This window comes from Pseudophryne corroboree, unplaced genomic scaffold (genome assembly GCF_028390025.1).
Source record: "Pseudophryne corroboree isolate aPseCor3 unplaced genomic scaffold, aPseCor3.hap2 scaffold_1417, whole genome shotgun sequence".
Classification (NCBI taxonomy): domain Eukaryota; kingdom Metazoa; phylum Chordata; class Amphibia; order Anura; family Myobatrachidae; genus Pseudophryne; species Pseudophryne corroboree.
Genome location: NW_026968043.1, coordinates 56,555 through 70,350, shown reverse-complemented (window position 1 = coordinate 70,350; position 13,796 = coordinate 56,555). Strand labels below are relative to the sequence as shown.

The window sequence follows — 13,796 nt, the reverse complement described above, 5'->3', positions numbered from 1 at the left end:
CCCCCGCACTGCTCCATCCCTGACTTGGAAATGGAGTGTTGCTGACCCCACTCTCCCCCCCTGCCCCGATTGACAGGCAGAGGCGATCGCATGCAGGCACATGCGTATGATCTTAGCAATTTTTGCAGTTGGATCGCTTATTGTGATTGCAATCCAACCTGAATCAGGCCCTATTACCAATCACAATGCGCTGCGGGCAGTACAAAATTGGGTTAATATAGGAGAAAAACCCCCAGACCTGTGCTCCTTAACTGTACCTGGTGGCTAGTGGAGCGGCTGCCCAGTAATCAGTGTCCACCCCAGTGCGCACACGGCCCACCCCCTACGGCCACGCTCCCCTTAATCAGCGGCCTCGTGATCCGGAAGGGCGGTGTGTGTGTGACTGACCTTAGGAAGAAACCGGAGCCTCCGCTGCAGTGACCCAGCAACCAGGGCACGGGAGTATACAGCGCCGCTGGGAGTGATGAAGCTGCAGTAAAGATGTCTATTAGACCTAGCCTGCTGCAGCCCTTGTAGATTCTCATAAAACAAGTTCTTCTTTTCTTGTCAAAATTAATAGCTAAGAATAGGCTGCCTGAGGCAGGCCCCTGTTAAGTGGCCTGCTACTGAAGGCACCAACTACAAACTGAGCTCCCTGTTCATGGAAGCGGGGTTATAGAGGAGGATGCGCTGAGCATCTTGGGAACAGTCAAAAGCTTTGAGCCGGTTGGTGCCTCAGATCAAGATCCTACTCTACACCCCAATGTGAATCCTTGTGGAGTCCAGTGTACCCCACAGAAGAAATTAATGTGTCACACCCATTGGCAGCAACCTTAGAATAGCTGCTGACGGGCACAATTGAGAAAGGAAGGGGGGGGGGGCATTTGAATCCAGCACATAGATGCAATTCAAATGTGTAATTTGTACCTTCCTATTTTAAAATATAATGGATGAACCTCACCCTGTGAGAACAATCTTCATGATCAAGAGATCTAATATGTAAAATAAGTATGAATTGGGATAGGGCTGGGGAGGGTGGCAGCTCGGGCAGCCCCTCCCCCGTCAAGTTAAGGAGATTCAACTGAGGAAGCACAAGGGAACTCTCGTCTGGGGACAACAACTGCAGGGAGACCACATCTTTTCAGATGAACATGGGAGGGCGGAAGGCTGCCTAATACTGAAGCACCATCAAATATCAAACCATATCCAACAACTAGTACAAGCATTCCTGGGGGAAGGTCTGCAGCAGACGGATTTGCATACGGTGATGTCATCCAAGCAGTGGGCCAAAGTTGGCTGGAACCCTCATCTGCATATAAAAAGAGAAAAGGGGCATGCAGGGCATGGCGGCCTTTTGCAGTGCTTGGATGACCCCTAGTTCGCATTAAACACCCCCACCCTCCTTTGGTGTGGGGCTCATGTTGGCCATGCCCCATCCCCTGAAGCATTCATGCTGATTTCTTGCAGCAGCTGGGCACTGTAACAGCTCCAGAGCTGCTCTGTAAGGCAAGTAAAAGGGTGTGGGCCCTGCAGCACCACATGTAGTTCGCATTGTGCGTTGGAAGGCACAAAGTAAGCAGACGGGAGGAGAAGTCAGGATAGTACACAAGGGCATCCTTTTCTCTTAGTCCGTAGAGGATGCTGGGGTCACATTAAGAACCATGGGGTATAGACGGGATCCGCAAGAGACATGGGCACTTTAAGACTTTCAAAGGGTGTGAACTGGCTCCTCCCTCTATGCCCCTCCTCCAGACTCTAGTTATAGGAACTGTGCCCAGGGAGACGGACATTTCGAGGAAAGGATTTATTGTTAAACTAAGGTGAGCATCTTACCAGCTCACACCTTAAGCATGCCGCAGAACGTGGCATTCAACAGAACACAAGCCAACGGCATGAACAATTGCAGCAAAAAGCTGAGCAGAACCGTAACACAACATGTGTATAACCACAAGTAATAACTGCAGACACAGTATGGACTGGGACGGGTGCCCAGCATCCTCTACGTACTAAGAGAAAAGGATTTACCGGTAGGTATTAAAATCCTATTTTCTCATATGACCTAGAGGATGCTGGGGTCACATTAAGAACCATGGGGTTATACCAAAGCTCTTGAACGGGTGGGAGAGTGCGAACGACTCTGCAGCACCGAATGACCCAACTTGAGGTTATCATCAGCCAAGGTATCAAACTTGTAAAACTTAGCAAAAGTGTTTACTAAATAGCTGCTCGGCAAAGTTGCAATGCCGAGACTCCCCGACCAGCTGCCCAGGATGAACCCACCTTTCTAGTAGAATGGGTCTTCACCTAATTCAGTAACGGCAATCCTGCCGTGGAATGAGCATGCTGAATCTTACCACAGATCCAGCGCATAATGGTCTGCATGGAAGCAGGACACCCAATCCTGTTGGGAGCATACAGGACAAACAGAGCCTCTGTTTTCCTAATCTGTACCGTTCTGGTGACATAAATTTTCAAAGTTCTGACCACAGCCAGAGACTTTGACTCAACGAAGGTGTCAGTGGCCAAAGGCACCATGTGGAAAGATGAACCACCTTTGGCAGAAATTGTTGACGTGTCCTCAATTCTGCTCTATCTTCATGAAAGATCAAATAAAGGCTCTTGTGATACTGCATGGTTTGTACTGTTTTCCATGTGCTCCCAGATCTTTCAAGCAAGTAGCATGGTCAAGAAAGTTCTGTTTGAAAAGAAACAAACATTTACTGTCATTGTTATGCAAATAAACTTACATTAAAGCTAACAAGAAAGCACACTCGTTCTGTCTTTAAACTGATAAAAGAAACCCCAATAATATGGGGCATGCAAAAATTGAGATAAAACTCAGTTTTGCTCCTCTCCACGGAAATCTTTAATAAAAGGCGAAATATTTGTTAGTTCTGAAGAGAAACCAGAGCATGACCAAGATTCCACCTGTCGCCTGAGTGCCATGCCAGCAGTTCTCATTCTGCTCAAAGTAAGCACCCAATTTGAATGAAAGAAAGCAGATTTCTCACCAGGCTTCCCCTTGCTATAAACATCGTTTGTACTCTTTTCCATGTGCTCCCAGATCTTTCAAACAATTAGTGTGGTCAAGAAAGTTCTGTTTGAAAAGAAACAAACATTTACTGTCATTTCTATGCAAATGAGCTTACATTAAAGCACACTCGTTCTATCTTTAAACCGATAAAATAAAACCCCAATAAGATGGGGCATGCAAAAATTGAGATAAAACTCCGTTTTGTTCCTCTCCACGGAAATCTTTAGTAAAAGGCGAAAGATTTGTTCGTTCTGAAGAGAAACCACAGCATGACCAAGATTCTACCTGTCGCCTGAGTGCCATGCCAGCAGTCCTCATTCAGATCAAAGTGAGCACCCAATTTGAAAGAAAGAAAGCAGATTTCTCACCAGGCTTCCCCTTGCTATAAACATGGTTTGTACTCTTTTCCATGTGCTCCCAGATCTTTCAAGCAATTAGTATAGTCAAGAAAGTTCTGTTTGAAAAGAAACTAACATTTACTGTCATTTCTATGCAAATGAGCTTACATTAAAGCACACTCGTTCTATCTTTAAACTGATAAAAGAAACCCCAATAAGACGGGGCATGCAAAAATTGAGATAAAACTCAGTTTTGCTCCTCTCCACGGAAATCTTTAGTAAAAGGCGAAAGATTTGTTCGTTCTGAAGAGAAACCAGAGCATGACCAAGATTCCACCTGTCGCCTGAGTGCCATGCCAGCAGTCCTCATTCAGCTCAAAGTGAGCACCCAATTTGAAAGAAAGAAAGCAGATTTCTCACCAGGCTTCCCCTTGCTATAAGCATGGTTTGTACTCTTTTCCACGTGCTCCCAGATCTTTCAAGCAATTAGTATGGTCAAGAAAGTTCTGCTTGAAAAGAAACAGACATTTATTGTCATTGTTATGCAAATAAACTTACATTAAAGCTAACAAGAAAGCACACTCGTTCTGTCTTTAATCCGATAAAAGAAACCCCAATAATATGGGGCATGCAAAAATTGAGATAAAACTCAGTTTTGCTCCTCTCCACGGAAATCTTTAGTAAAAGGCGAAAGATTTGTTCGTTCTGAAGAGAAACCAGAGCATGACCAAGATTCCACCTGTCGCCTGAGTGCCGTGCCAGCAGTCCTCATTCAGATCAAAGTGAGCGCCCAATTTGAAAGAACGCAGATTTCTCACCTGTCTTCTCCTTGCTATAAGCATGGTTTGTACTGTATTCCATGTGCTCCCAGATCTTTCAAGCAAGTAGCATGCTCAAGAAAGTTCTGTTTGAAAAGAAACAAACATTTACTGTCATTTCTATGCAAATGAGCTTACATTAAAGCACACTCATTCTATCTTTAAACCGATAAAAGAAACCCCAAAAAGATGGGGCATGCAAAAATTGAGATAAAACTCGGTTTTGTTCCTCTCCACGGAAATCTTTAGTAAAAGGCGAAAGATTTGTTCGTTCTGAAGAGAAACCACAGCATGACCAAGATTCCACCTGTCGCCTGAGTGCCATGCCAGCAGTTCTCATTCAGCTCAAAGTAAGCACCCAATTTGAATGAAAGAAAGCAGATTTCTCACCAGGCTTCCCCTTGCTATAAACATCGTTTGTACTCTTTTCCATGTGCTCCCAGATCTTTCAAACAATTAGTGTGCTCAAGAAAGTTCTGTTTGAAAAGAAACAAACATTTACTGTCATTTCTATGCAAATGAGCTTACATTAAAGCACACTCGTTCTATCTTTAAACCGATAAAATAAAACCCCAATAAGATGGGGCATGCAAAAATTGAGATAAAACTCCGTTTTGTTCCTCTCCACGGAAATCTTTAGTAAAAGGCGAAAGATTTGTTCGTTCTGAAGAGAAACCACAGCATGACCAAGATTCTACCTGTCGCCTGAGTGCCATGCCAGCAGTCCTCATTCAGCTCAAAGTGAGCACCCAATTTGAAAGAAAGAAAGCAGATTTCTCACCAGGCTTCCCCTTGCTATAAACATGGTTTGTACTCTTTTCCATGTGCTCCCAGATCTTTCAAGCAATTAGTATAGTCAAGAAAGTTCTGTTTGAAAAGAAACTAACATTTACTGTCATTTCTATGCAAATGAGCTTACATTAAAGCACACTCGTTCTATCTTTAAACTGATAAAAGAAACCCCAATAAGACGGGGCATGCAAAAATTGAGATAAAACTCAGTTTTGCTCCTCTCCACGGAAATCTTTAGTAAAAGGCGAAAGATTTGTTCGTTCTGAAGAGAAACCAGAGCATGACCAAGATTCCACCTGTCGCCTGAGTGCCATGCCAGCAGTCCTCATTCAGCTCAAAGTGAGCACCCAATTTGAAAGAAAGAAAGCAGATTTCTCACCAGGCTTCCCCTTGCTATAAGCATGGTTTGTACTCTTTTCCACGTGCTCCCAGATCTTTCAAGCAATTAGTATGGTCAAGAAAGTTCTGCTTGAAAAGAAACAGACATTTATTGTCATTGTTATGCAAATAAACTTACATTAAAGCTAACAAGAAAGCACACTCGTTCTGTCTTTAATCCGATAAAAGAAACCCCAATAATATGGGGCATGCAAAAATTGAGATAAAACTCAGTTTTGCTCCTCTCCACGGAAATCTTTAGTAAAAGGCGAAAGATTTGTTCGTTCTGAAGAGAAACCAGAGCATGACCAAGATTCCACCTGTCGCCTGAGTGCCGTGCCAGCAGTCCTCATTCAGATCAAAGTGAGCGCCCAATTTGAAAGAAAGCAGATTTCTCACCTGTCTTCTCCTTGCTATAAGCATGGTTTGTACTGTATTCCATGTGCTCCCAGATCTTTCAAGCAAGTAGCATGCTCAAGAAAGTTCTGTTTGAAAAGAAACAAACATTTACTGTCATTTCTATGCAAATGAGCTTACATTAAAGCACACTCATTCTATCTTTAAACCGATAAAAGAAACCCCAAAAAGATGGGGCATGCAAAAATTGAGATAAAACTCGGTTTTGCTCCTCTCCACGGAAATCTTTAGTAAAAGGCGAAAGATTTGTTCGTTCTGAAGAGAAACCAGAGCATGACCAAGATTTTTATCTGAAAATATGTGTTCTCCCTGCAGTTGTTGTCCCCAGATGAGAGTTCCCTTGTGCTGCCTCAGTTGAATCTCCTTTACTTGACAGGGGGATGCTCGAGCAGCGACCCTCCCCAGCTCTAGCCCAACTCCTACTTACCTGCCAGGTGAGATACTATGATCATGAAGGTGCTTCTCCCAGGGCAAGGCTCACCCATTGCACTCTGGGTGTGCTGCTTCTGCAATTTCCCCAAATGTGGGAAACTTGACTGCATAATTTGTGTTTCCCCTGGTCGGCTCTTGTATAATTCAGATCTCTTTGTCTCAGGTCTCTCTCCAGCCTAGTTTGCTGTCTGTTTCCACTTCTCTTTTCTTGAGCCGCTCCCTTCTATGCCCTTGCGCACTATCCTGACTTCTCCCGTCTGCTTACTTCGTGCCTTCCAACGCACAATGCAAACTACAGGTAGTGCTGCAGGACCCACACCCTTTTACTTGCCTTACAGAGCGTCTCTGGAGCAGTTACAGTGCCCAGCTGCTGCAAGAAATCAGCTTGAATGCTTCAGGGGCTGGGGAATAGCCAACATGAGCCCCACACCGAAGGAGGGTGGAGGTGTGTAATGCGAACTAGGGGTCATCCAAGCGCCGCAAAAGGCCGCCATGCCCTGCACGCCCCTTGTCTCTTTTCATATGCAGACGAGGGTTGAAGCCATTTTTGACCCACTGTTTGGATGACATCACCATATGCAAATCCATCTGCTGCAGGCCTTCCCCCAGGAATGCTTGCACTAGTTGTTGCATTTGGTTTGTTGTTTGGGGGTGCTTCAGTATTAGGCAGCCTTCTGCCCTCCCATGTTCATCTGAAAATATGTGTTCTCCCTGCAGTTGTTGTCCCCAGATGAGAGTTCCCTTGTGCTGCCTCAGTTGAATCTCCTTTACTTGACAGAGATGTGCCTGAGCAGCGGCCCTCCCCTGCCCTGTCCCAAATCATACTTATTTTGCATAGGCGATACCATGGTCATGAAGATTGTTCTCCCAGGGTGAGGTTCATTCATTGCATTCTGGGTATGCTGACCCCTGTGATTTCCCCAAATGTGGGAAACTCGACTGCATTATTTGTGGTAGTGGGGGACTGTGTTTGTGCTTTCCTCTGGTCAGCTCTGGTAAAAATCAGATTTCTTTATCTCAGATCTTCCTCTAGCCTTGTTCTTCTTTCGAGAGTTCCCTTGTGCTGCCTCAGTTGGATCTCTTTCACTTAACAGGGGGGGTGCCCGAGCAGCGACCCTCCCCAGCTCTAGCCCAACTCCTACTTACCTGCCAGGTGAGATACTATGATCATGAAGGTGCTTCTCCCAGGGCAAGGCTCACCCATTGCACTCTGGTTGTGCTGCCCCTGCGATTTCCCCAAATGTGGGAAACTTGACTGCATAATTTGTGTTTCCCTTGGTCGGCTCTCGTATAATTCAGATCTCTTTGTCTCAGGTCTCTCTCCAGCCTAGTTTGCCGTCTGTTTCCACTTCTCTTTTCTTGAGCCGCTCCCTTCTATGCCCTTGCGCACTATCCTGACTTCTCCCGTCTGCTTACTTCGTGCCTTCCAACGCACAATGCAAACTACAGGTAGTGCTGCAGGGCCCACACCCTTTTACTTGCCTTACAGAGCAGCTCTGGAGCAGTTACAGTGCCCAGCTGCTGCAAGAAATCAGCTTGAATGCTTCAGGGGCTGGGGCATAGCCAACATGAGCCCCACACCGAAGGAGGGTGGAAGTGTGTAATGCGAACTAGGGGTCATCCAAGCGCCGCAAAAGGCCGCCATGCCCTGCACGCCCCTTTTCTCTTTTCATATGCAGACGAGGGTTGAAGCCAACTTTGACCCACTGCTTGGATGGCATCACCATATGCAAATCCATCTGCTGCAGGCCTTCCCCCAGGAATGCTTGCACTAGTTGTTGCATTTGGTTTGTTGTTTGGGGGTGCTTCAGTATTAGGCAGCCTTCTGCCCTCCCATGTTCATCTGAAAATATGTGTTCTCCCTGCAGTTGTTGTCCCCAGATGAGAGTTCCCTTGTGCTGCCTCAGTTGAATCTCCTTTACTTGACAGAGATGTGCCTGAGCAGCGGCCCTCCCCAGCCCTATCCCAAATCATACTTATTTTGCATAGGAGAGACCATGGTGTTGAAGATTGTTCTCCCAGGGTGAGTTTCATTCATTGCATTCTGGGTATGCTGACCCCTGTGATTTCCCCAAATGTGGGAAACTCAACTGCATTATTTGTGGTAGTGGGGGACTGTGTTTGTGCTTTCCTCTGGTCAGCTCTGGTAAAAGTCAGATTTCTTTGTTTCAGTTCTTCCTCTAGCCTTGTTCTTCTTTCGAGAGTTCCCTTGTGCTGCCTCAGTTGGATCTCCTTCACTTGACAGGGGGGTGCCCGAGCAGCGACCCTCCCCAGCTCTAGCCCAACTTCTACTTACCTGCCAGGTGAGATACTATAATCATGAAGGTGCTTCTCCCAGGGCAAGGCTCACCCATTGCACTCTGGATGTGCTGCCCCTGCGATTTCCCCAAATGTGGGAAACTTGACTGCATAATTTGTGTTTCCCCTGGTCGGCTCTCGTATAATTCAGATCTCTTTGTCTCAGGTCTCTCTCCAGCCTAGTTTGCTGTCTGTTTCCACTTCTCTTTTCTTAAGCCGCTCCATTCTATGGCCTTGCGCACTATCCTTACTTCTCCCGTCTGCTTACTTTGTGCCTTCCAATGCACAATGCAAACTACAGGTAGTGCTGCAGGGCCCACACCCTTTTACTTGCCGTACAGAGCAGCTCTGGAGCTGTTACAGTGCCCAGCTACTGCAAGAAATCAGCTTGAATGCTTCAGGGGCTGGGGCATAGCCAACATGAGCCCCACACCGAAGGAGGGTGGAGGTGTTTAATGCGAACTAGGGGTCATCCAAGGGCCGCAAAAGGCCGCCATGCCCTGCACGCCCCTTTTCTCTTTTCATATGCAGACGAGGGTTGAAGCCAACTTTGACCCACTGCTTGGATGACATCACCATATGCAAATCCATCTGCTGCAGGCCTTCCCCCAGGAATGCTTGCACTAGTTGTTGCATTTGGTTTGTTGTTTGGGGGTGCTTCAGTATTAGGCAGCCTTCTGCCCTCCCATGTTCATCTGAAAATATGTGTTCTCCCTGCAGTTGTTGTCCCCAGATGAGAGTTCCCTTATGCTGCCTCAGTTGAATCTCCTTTACTTGACAGAGATGTGCCTGAGCAACGGCCCTCCCCAGCCCTATCCCAAATCATACTTATTTTGCATAGGAGAGACCATGGTGTTGAAGATTGTTCTCCCAGGGTGAGTTTCATTCATTGCATTCTGGGTATGCTGACCCCTGTGATTTCCCCAAATGTGGGAAACTCAACTGCATTATTTGTGGTAGTGGGGGACTGTGTTTGTGCTTTCCTCTGGTCAGCTCTGGTAAAAGTCAGATTTCTTTGTTTCAGTTCTTCCTCTAGCCTTGTTCTTCTTTCGAGAGTTCCCTTGTGCTGCCTCAGTTGGATCTCCTTCACTTGACAGGGGGGTGCCCGAGCAGCGACCCTCCCCAGCTCTAGCCCAACTTCTACTTACCTGCCAGGTGAGATACTATAATCATGAAGGTGCTTCTCCCAGGGCAAGGCTCACCCATTGCACTCTGGATGTGCTGCCCCTGCGATTTCCCCAAATGTGGGAAACTTGACTGCATAATTTGTGTTTCCCCTGGTCGGCTCTCGTATAATTCAGATCTCTTTGTCTCAGGTCTCTCTCCAGCCTAGTTTGCTGTCTGTTTCCACTTCTCTTTTCTTAAGCCGCTCCATTCTATGGCCTTGCGCACTATCCTTACTTCTCCCGTCTGCTTACTTTGTGCCTTCCAATGCACAATGCAAACTACAGGTAGTGCTGCAGGGCCCACACCCTTTTACTTGCCGTACAGAGCAGCTCTGGAGCTGTTACAGTGCCCAGCTACTGCAAGAAATCAGCTTGAATGCTTCAGGGGCTGGGGCATAGCCAACATGAGCCCCACACCGAAGGAGGGTGGAGGTGTTTAATGCGAACTAGGGGTCATCCAAGGGCCGCAAAAGGCCGCCATGCCCTGCACGCCCCTTTTCTCTTTTCATATGCAGACGAGGGTTGAAGCCAACTTTGACCCACTGCTTGGATGACATCACCATATGCAAATCCATCTGCTGCAGGCCTTCCCCCAGGAATGCTTGCACTAGTTGTTGCATTTGGTTTGTTGTTTGGGGGTGCTTCAGTATTAGGCAGCCTTCTGCCCTCCCATGTTCATCTGAAAATATGTGTTCTCCCTGCAGTTGTTGTCCCCAGATGAGAGTTCCCTTATGCTGCCTCAGTTGAATCTCCTTTACTTGACAGAGATGTGCCTGAGCAACGGCCCTCCCCAGCCCTATCCCAAATCATACTTATTTTGCATAGGAGATACCATGGTCATGAAGATTATTCTCCCAGTGTGAGGTTCATTCATTGCATTCTGGGTATGCTGACCCCTGTGATTTCCCCAAATGTGTGAAACTTGACAGCATTATTTGTGGTAGTGGGGGACTGTGTTTGTGTTTTCCTCTGGTCAGCTCTGGTAAAAGTCAGATTTCTTTGTCTCAGATCTTCCTCTAGCCTTGTTCTTCTTTCGAGAATTCCCTTGTGCTGCCTCAGTTGGATCTCCTTCACTTGACAGGGGGGTACTCGAGCAGCGACCCTCCCCAGCTCTAGCCCAACTCCTACTTACCTGCCAGGTGAGAAACTATGATCACGTAGGTGCTTCTCCCAGGGCAAGGCTCACCCATTGCACTCTGGGTGTGCTGCTCCTGCGATTTCCCCAAATGTGGGAAACTTGACTGCATAATTTGTGTTTCCCCTGGTCGGCTCTCGTATAATTCAGATCTCTTTGTCTCAGGTCTCTCTCCAGCCTAGTTTGCTGTCTGTTTCCACTTCTCTTTTCTTAAGTGCCTTCCAATGCACAATGCAAACTACAGGTAGTGCTGCAGGGCCCACACCCTTTTACTTGCCGTACAGAGCAGCTCTGGAGCTGTTACAGTGCCCAGCTGCTGCAAGAAATCAGCTTGAATGCTTCAGGGGCTGGGGCATAGCCAACATGAGCCCCACACCGAAGGAGGGTGGGGGTGTTTAATGCGAACTAAGGGTCATCCAAGCGCCGCAAAAGGCCGCCATGCCCTGCATACCCCTTTTCTCTTTTCATATGCAGATGAGGGTTCCAGCAAACTTTGGCCCACTGCTTGGATGACATCACCGTATGCAAATCCGTCTTCTGCAGAACTTCCCCCAGGAATGCTTGTACTAGTTGTTGCATTTGGTTTGTTGTTTGGGGGTGCTTCAGTATTAGGCAGCCTTCTGCCCTCCCATGTTCATCTGAAAATATGTGTTCTCCCTGCAGTTGTTGTCCCCAGATGGGAGTTCCCTTGTGCTGCCTCTGTTGAATCTCCTTTACTTGACAGAGATGTGCCTGAGCAGCGGCCCTCCCCAGCCCTATCCCAAATCATACTTATTTTGCATAGGAGATACCATGGTCATGAAGATTGTTCTCCGAGGGTGAGGTTCATTCATTGCATTTTGGGTATGCTGACCCCTGTGATTTCCCCAAATGTGGGAAACTCGACTGCATTATTTGTGGTAGTGGGGGACTGTGTTTGTGCTTTCCTCTGGTCAGCTCTGGTAAAAGTCAGATTTCTTTGTCTCAGATTTTCCTCTAGCCTTGTTCTTCTTTCGAGAGTTCCCTTGTGCTGCCTCAGTTGGATCTCCTTCACTTGACAGGGGGGTACCCGAGCAGCAACCCTCCCCAGCTCTAGCCCAACTCCTACTTACCTGCCAGGTGAGATACTATGATCATGAAGGTGCTTCTCCCAGGGCAAGGCTCACCCATTGCACTCTGGGTGTGCTGCTCCTGCGATTTCCCCAAATGTGGGACACTTGACTGCATAATTTGTGTTTCCCCTGGTCGGCTCTCGTATAATTTAGATCTCTTTGTCTCAGGTCTCTCTCCAGCCTAGTTTGCTGCCTGTTTCCACTTCTCTTTTCTTGAGCCGCTCCCTTCTATGCCCTTGCGCACTATCCTGACTTCTCCCGTCTGCTTACTTTGTGCCTTCCAACGCACAATGCGAACTACAGGTAGTGCTGCAGGGCCCACACCCTTTTACTTGCCTTACAGAGCAGCTCTGGAGCTGTTACAGTGCCCAGCTGCTGCAAGAAATCATCTTGAATACTTCAGGGGTGTGGCCATACCTGTAATCTGCAGCCAGTAAAATTGATTGCAAGCCTTGGGAGTGAACCCAAAATTGCAATCAATGTAGCTGGTAAATCATTAAACTTTCTTGTAGACACAGGGGCGGCCAAATCAGTGATAAATTCGACAGTGGGCATGAGAACCACTGGTAGGACAATTCCAGCCATAGGAGTAACAGGAGTAGTCCAGCATTACCCTGTTAGCAAACCAGCAGAGATTACAATAGGGCCGTTACATACCAAGCATTCCTTTTTGCTGGCTGCATCGGCACCGACCAATCTCCTGGGTAGAGACTTACTGTGTAAAATGGGGTGCGTCATTTATTGTACTCCTGAAGGTGTATTCTTGGACATACCTGAGAATCACGCTCAGGAAGTGCGAGACATGTTAGATTCCCCATCAAAATTAATGTCACATACCATTATGACAAATAGGACTCCATCCCAAGTAGAAGAAATGACATCTCAGATACCAGAGTCACTTTGGACAAAAGATGGACAGGACACTGGATTAATGGCAAACGTAGCTCCAGTAGTTGTACAAGTAAAAGATGGTAGGATATGCTTCATCTACACGTTATAGCCCTGAATTTTCCAATGCCTAGCTCTTTGCAAAAGAGAGATATTGGCAAGGAAAAGCTGTATTGTACCTTTGCATTTTTCTCCCAAACGAAAGACACTAGAATGAAAATTTTAAAGCCTACTGTTAGTGCTTCATCTACACGTTATAGCCCTGAATTTTCCAATGCCTAGCTCTTTGCAAAAGAGAGATATCGGCAAGGAAAAGCTGTATTGTACCTTTGCATTTTTCTCCCAAACGAAAGACACTAGAATGAAAATTTTAAAGCCTCCTGTTAGTGCTTCATCTACACGTTATAGCCCTGAATTTTCCAATGCCTATCTCTTTGCAAAAGAGAGATATCGGCAAGGAAAAGCTGTATTGTACCTTTGCATTTTTCTCCCAAACGAAGGACACTAGGATGACAATTTTAAAGCCTCCTATTAGTGCTTCATCTACACGTTATAGCCCTGAATTTTCCAATGCCTATCTCTTTGCAAAAGAGAGATATCGGCAAGGAAAAGCTGTATTGTACCTTTGCATTTTTCTCCCAAACGAAGGACATTAGAATGAAAATTTTAAAGCCTCCTGTTAGTGCTTCATCTACACGTTATAGCCCTGAATTTTCCAATGCCTATCTCTTTGCAAAAGAGAGATATCGGCAAGGAAAAGCTGTATTGTACCTTTGCATTTTTCTCCCAAACGAAAGACACTAGAATGAAAATTTTAAAGCCTCCTGTTAGTGCTTCATCTACACGTTATAGCCCTGCATTTTCCAATGCCTATCTCTTTGCAAAAGAGAGATATCGGCAAGGAAATGCTGTATTGTACCTTTGCATTTTTCTCCCAAACGAAAGACACTAGAATGAAAATTTTAAAGCCTCCTGTTAGTGCTTCATCTACACGTTATAGCCCTGCATTTTCCAATGCCTATCTCTTTGC

General features: G+C 46.4%; 19 non-coding genes and 1 pseudogene across 19 annotated transcripts; 11 read left to right on the top strand and 9 right to left on the bottom strand.

Annotated features, from left to right (window-relative positions):
- Window positions 1–2,777: 2,777 nt before the first annotated feature.
- On the bottom strand, window positions 2,778–2,893 carry LOC134995881 (U5 spliceosomal RNA). The gene has a single exon (XR_010198610.1). It is a non-coding gene; the product is annotated as a U5 spliceosomal RNA (small nuclear RNA).
- Window positions 2,894–3,168: 275 nt separating this feature from the next.
- LOC134995880 (U5 spliceosomal RNA) lies at window positions 3,169–3,284 on the bottom strand. The gene has a single exon (XR_010198609.1). It is a non-coding gene; the product is annotated as a U5 spliceosomal RNA (small nuclear RNA).
- Window positions 3,285–3,558: 274 nt separating this feature from the next.
- LOC134995877 (U5 spliceosomal RNA) lies at window positions 3,559–3,674 on the bottom strand. The gene has a single exon (XR_010198606.1). It is a non-coding gene; the product is annotated as a U5 spliceosomal RNA (small nuclear RNA).
- A 286-nt stretch (window positions 3,675–3,960) lies between these two features.
- LOC134995873 (U5 spliceosomal RNA) lies at window positions 3,961–4,076 on the bottom strand. The gene has a single exon (XR_010198602.1). It is a non-coding gene; the product is annotated as a U5 spliceosomal RNA (small nuclear RNA).
- Window positions 4,077–4,346: 270 nt separating this feature from the next.
- LOC134995878 (U5 spliceosomal RNA) lies at window positions 4,347–4,462 on the bottom strand. Its single transcript, XR_010198607.1, has one exon. It is a non-coding gene; the product is annotated as a U5 spliceosomal RNA (small nuclear RNA).
- Window positions 4,463–4,737: 275 nt separating this feature from the next.
- Window positions 4,738–4,853, bottom strand: LOC134995879 (U5 spliceosomal RNA). Its single transcript, XR_010198608.1, has one exon. It is a non-coding gene; the product is annotated as a U5 spliceosomal RNA (small nuclear RNA).
- Window positions 4,854–5,127: 274 nt separating this feature from the next.
- Window positions 5,128–5,243, bottom strand: LOC134995876 (U5 spliceosomal RNA). The gene has a single exon (XR_010198605.1). It is a non-coding gene; the product is annotated as a U5 spliceosomal RNA (small nuclear RNA).
- A 286-nt stretch (window positions 5,244–5,529) lies between these two features.
- Window positions 5,530–5,645, bottom strand: LOC134995872 (U5 spliceosomal RNA). The gene has a single exon (XR_010198601.1). It is a non-coding gene; the product is annotated as a U5 spliceosomal RNA (small nuclear RNA).
- Window positions 5,646–5,915: 270 nt separating this feature from the next.
- Window positions 5,916–6,031, bottom strand: LOC134995875 (U5 spliceosomal RNA). The gene has a single exon (XR_010198604.1). It is a non-coding gene; the product is annotated as a U5 spliceosomal RNA (small nuclear RNA).
- Window positions 6,032–6,175: 144 nt separating this feature from the next.
- LOC134995865 (U1 spliceosomal RNA) lies at window positions 6,176–6,338 on the top strand. The gene has a single exon (XR_010198596.1). It is a non-coding gene; the product is annotated as a U1 spliceosomal RNA (small nuclear RNA).
- Window positions 6,339–7,009: 671 nt separating this feature from the next.
- LOC134995874 (U1 spliceosomal RNA) lies at window positions 7,010–7,173 on the top strand. The gene has a single exon (XR_010198603.1). It is a non-coding gene; the product is annotated as a U1 spliceosomal RNA (small nuclear RNA).
- A 153-nt stretch (window positions 7,174–7,326) lies between these two features.
- On the top strand, window positions 7,327–7,489 carry LOC134995867 (U1 spliceosomal RNA). The gene has a single exon (XR_010198598.1). It is a non-coding gene; the product is annotated as a U1 spliceosomal RNA (small nuclear RNA).
- Window positions 7,490–8,160: 671 nt separating this feature from the next.
- Window positions 8,161–8,324, top strand: LOC134995883 (U1 spliceosomal RNA). The gene has a single exon (XR_010198612.1). It is a non-coding gene; the product is annotated as a U1 spliceosomal RNA (small nuclear RNA).
- Window positions 8,325–8,476: 152 nt separating this feature from the next.
- On the top strand, window positions 8,477–8,639 carry LOC134995870 (U1 spliceosomal RNA). The gene has a single exon (XR_010198600.1). It is a non-coding gene; the product is annotated as a U1 spliceosomal RNA (small nuclear RNA).
- A 671-nt stretch (window positions 8,640–9,310) lies between these two features.
- LOC134995882 (U1 spliceosomal RNA) lies at window positions 9,311–9,474 on the top strand. The gene has a single exon (XR_010198611.1). It is a non-coding gene; the product is annotated as a U1 spliceosomal RNA (small nuclear RNA).
- Window positions 9,475–9,626: 152 nt separating this feature from the next.
- On the top strand, window positions 9,627–9,789 carry LOC134995869 (U1 spliceosomal RNA). Its single transcript, XR_010198599.1, has one exon. It is a non-coding gene; the product is annotated as a U1 spliceosomal RNA (small nuclear RNA).
- Window positions 9,790–10,460: 671 nt separating this feature from the next.
- On the top strand, window positions 10,461–10,624 carry LOC134995864 (U1 spliceosomal RNA). Its single transcript, XR_010198595.1, has one exon. It is a non-coding gene; the product is annotated as a U1 spliceosomal RNA (small nuclear RNA).
- A 152-nt stretch (window positions 10,625–10,776) lies between these two features.
- LOC134995866 (U1 spliceosomal RNA) lies at window positions 10,777–10,939 on the top strand. The gene has a single exon (XR_010198597.1). It is a non-coding gene; the product is annotated as a U1 spliceosomal RNA (small nuclear RNA).
- A 615-nt stretch (window positions 10,940–11,554) lies between these two features.
- LOC134995863 (U1 spliceosomal RNA) lies at window positions 11,555–11,718 on the top strand. The gene has a single exon (XR_010198594.1). It is a non-coding gene; the product is annotated as a U1 spliceosomal RNA (small nuclear RNA).
- Window positions 11,719–11,870: 152 nt separating this feature from the next.
- Window positions 11,871–12,012, top strand: LOC134995868 (U1 spliceosomal RNA; annotated as a pseudogene).
- The last annotated feature ends 1,784 nt before the right edge of the window (window positions 12,013–13,796 follow it).